The following is a 3,781-nucleotide window of genomic DNA, read 5'->3' as shown; positions in this document are numbered from 1 at the left end:
GTGGAAAAGGAAAGGGTTCCCTTAGCTCCTAAAAGGCCACGTTGGGATCTGAACTTGGGCCTTCCAGCTCCCACCTGTTGTGGACTGGTCAGTATGTGCTGATTTCTACACACTGACCACTGTAAGGCATTTCTGGAAAGAGGCCCAGATCCACAATCTCTAAGTATCAGCTGCCCATCCACGTGTGTCATGTGAATGACTAAGGGCCAAAGGCAAAAAGGAAATGGACAAGGCTACACCTCATTGGGTGGTTAAGGAGACAAGGTGTCTGGCCAGACTCTCACCAGAGAACTGTCCGCTTTGAACAAATGAGGAACGCGGAGAACTTGGAAAGGTTACAGAGAAGTCCCGGCAATGATGGATGAGTTTCTGAACCAGCACAGTCAGGAAGGAGCAAGAGCCACCAATCGGTGATGGCCCTGGTGATCTCCCCAAGTCTCTCTCTTATACCAGGATACAAAATTCAGTGTGGACCACTTATAATCACAGCCTCCTTCTGGAAAATGTGCCAAATTATTTCCTTCCTGACAAAATAATCAAAATTCTACCAATACTAGATTCACCTATTTAGCCAATTTATCTCTGGATAGGGAAATGACAAACACACGTATCAGAGGAAAATACCCTGGCAGCTTCCAAACACCTCACGTGAGGGTGAGATCCTGGCCGGGGCTTCTGATCTTCAGTCCGTGGAGACCACATCCAATAAACTACTTCATCACGTCTGGTTCCCATGGCAACAGACACTGAAGCGCCTTCCCCGAACAAGACTGGATGTGATCAACTGCCAACACGGAAATATCAGTCCTCCTCTGTTCTGTTTCTCAGCATTTCTGTCACCGACATGTTCTGTGTTACAAAGCAGGACTTGTATGCTTCTCTGCTTACCAAATTGCAGTGGCGAGGCCCCGCTCTGCTGTGTGCTCAGGATAGAACGTGGGCAGGGGACTCTGCATCTGCTCTAAAAGCCAAGGAAAGTAATTGCAGATGGTTCCTTCACCAAGAGCCCTGGTTTTTCCTCCAGGCAGTAATGCCGCTTTCTGTTGGATTCAAATCAGCATATTTGTGTTCGGGAGCAAGATAGATGCCCTGAGTAACAGAGAAGCTATTTTTAGAGCATCTTGGGAGAGGGAAGATCTCAGAAATAACCTAAACTTAGATCCAGATCCAGCTTTTAGAACAGTATGTCTCACAGGGACATAGCCTGCATGTCCACAAGCATCTCACGCAGCCAGTTATAAACTTCCTGAGATGTCTTCAAAGCCTGTGCTGGGGTGGCTGGGAGCTGCCCCAGAAGCTGCTGTAGACCCTGGGCTTTCTTTCCCTTTAAGAAAAACACACTGTCAGTTCTCTAGCTCCTGAAAAGCCTACAGTGAGTTCAGATTGTGTTGAAAATCAGCAGTCCCCCACCGGTACCAGTCTGTGGCTTGCTAGCATCTGGGCTGCATAGCATCACTGCCTGAGCTCTGCATCCTGTCCCATTCCTCCCCTCAGCCAGGTCTGTGGAAAAATTGTCTTCCATGAAATTGGTCGCTGGTGCAAAGAAGGTTCTAGTCTGTGATGTGCTAGGAACCAGCCTGGCTAACAAAGCTTCATCTGAGTTTACAGCTGCTCCCCACTGCGCACATTGCCACGTGAGCTCCACCTCCCATCCCTTCCCCTTTCCCCACCAGCCCTTGGAAAAACTGTCTTCTGTGAAACTGATCTCTGATGTCAGAAAGGTTGAGGACTATGGCTGAAAATGACCGTATTGGTGGTATGTCTGGGCCATCTGTCGATACATTTGGGTGAGCTTGCTTTGAGGGAAGCAATGTCAGCAGTGGCAAGTTTGTGGTTAGGGATTAGCTGGTAGATTAAGAGTGTGGACTATGAATCTGCTTCCCAGATTTGTGGTCTAGGGTATGTCGGAGGCCGGATGATACTTTGTGGTTCAATCCTGGGGATAAGGGATGAGCCATGGATAAATGCTATACATGATAACTCAGCAGAAAAATCTAAATGTTATTTTGCAAATTGTGGACTTTGGATGTTGGCTTAAAGAAACAAACTCCTAAAAAATATTTATGGTACAATTAGGAGAATTTGATGATCTATTCGATGATTTCCATCTGGTTCAAATGCAGCCAGGTGTTGAGTACGTGGGGAGGTTCATGGCAACTGTTCTCTCTACCATGATGGAGGCTGAGCATAAAAAGTACATAGGGCCAGCTCTGGAGGGAGTAACCTGAGGTTTTCTGGAGGAAAGTTTCTCTCAACTGGGACCTCAAGGATGAGAGGAGGTAGTGGGCACAAACTGAGGATGAAGGGATAAGATGGGAGATATTGGACTCGGAGCCAGTGGCGCGTTCGAAGGTGGCGCGTTCGAATCCATCCCAGGCCCACCAAACAACAACGATGGCTGCAACCAAAAAATAGCTGGGTGTTGTGGGGGGTGCCTATGGTCCCAGCTACTTGGAAGGCAGAGACAGGAGACTCGCTTGAGCCCAGGAGTTGGAGGTTTCTGTGAGCTCTACCCAGGGCAACAGCTTGAGGCTCTGTCTCAAAAAAAAAAAAAAAAAAAAGGGAGATATTGGTTGGATTAGGGTTCCAAGCAGAGGAAACTACATGGGCACAGGCATGAAGGTAAAGGAGAATTCCTCCGGGCTGGAAGAAGCTCCCTAGTACGCATCAGGGCACAGCAAGAGAAAGTGCTGAGCCGTGGAGTCCTGGTCAGCAGGCAATGATAGACTCTGGCAATTCTCTTAAGGCCAAGGGGAAGCCATTGAACAAGAGAGTAAGGGAGGAAGAGAGCTGAGTGGATTTGTAGTCTAGAAAAATTGGGGTGGCTCCTGTAGCTCAAGCAGCTAAGGTGCCAGCCACATACACCGGAGCTGGTGGGTTCGAATCCAGCTGGGGCCTGCCAAACAATGACAACTACAACCAAAAAATGACTGGGCGTTGTGGCACACGCCTGTAGTCCCAACTACTCAGGAGGCTGAGGCAAGAGACTCAATTGCTTAAGTCCAGGAGTTTGACTTAATCACTTAAGTCCAGGAGTTTGAGGTTGCTGTGAGCTGTGATGCCACAGTACTCTACCCAGGCAATAGCTTGAGGCTCTGTCTCAAAAAAAAAAAGAAAAAAAAAAGAAAAAGAAAAAAAGAGAGTTCTAACTTTAGAAAGGCTCCTTTGAGTACCCTAGGCCCACCAAGTCTGACCTGTAGATCCCACCTTCCTTACCAGTTACTATTGCCATATACACGACGGGTTCTATGGTAGGCAAAGTGAAAGTCCTGTGCTGAGACAAAGGAGAGGCTCCTTTGTTAAGGACGGTATTGTGTTCTTCTCACATGTTGAAGCCCTAACCCCAGTGATTATATTTGGAGACAGGACTTTTATTTTATTATTATTTTATTTTACTTTTTAGAGACAGAATCCCACTGTGTTGATCACTCAGACTGCAGTGCTATGACATCAGCCCAATTCACAGCAATCTCAAACTCCTGAGCTCCCCCGATCCTCTCACTTGAGCCTCCCAGATTGCTAGGATTACAGGCAGGAGCCACTGGGCCTGGGCAGGAGATAGGGCTTTTAGGAAGCAATGAATGGGAAATGAATTCACAAAGATAGGATAATAATCTGACAGAATTTATAAGGTGGCTTAATAAGGAAAGGAAGAGAGAGAGAGAGAGATTCCACAGTGGAAAGGTCACGTGATGAGCACCCATTGGGAAGGCAGCCATCTGCAAGCCAGTAAGATGGTCCTACCAGAACCTGACCACGTGATGAGCACCCAGTGAGAGGG

At 47.6% G+C, this 3,781-nt stretch overlaps 1 pseudogene; it reads right to left on the bottom strand.

The window, feature by feature from the left end:
• Positions 1-1,189: 1,189 nt before the first annotated feature.
• The window catches only part of LOC105886817, a 7,695-nt pseudogene continuing 5,103 nt past the window's right edge, over positions 1,190-3,781 (bottom strand).

This window comes from Otolemur garnettii, unplaced genomic scaffold, assembly GCF_000181295.1.
Source record: "Otolemur garnettii isolate 467f Iridium unplaced genomic scaffold, OtoGar3 scaffold00025, whole genome shotgun sequence".
Lineage (NCBI taxonomy): Eukaryota > Metazoa > Chordata > Mammalia > Primates > Galagidae > Otolemur > Otolemur garnettii.
Note: the sequence above shows the minus strand (reverse complement) of the source record. Positions and strands in the feature narration are given on the sequence as shown.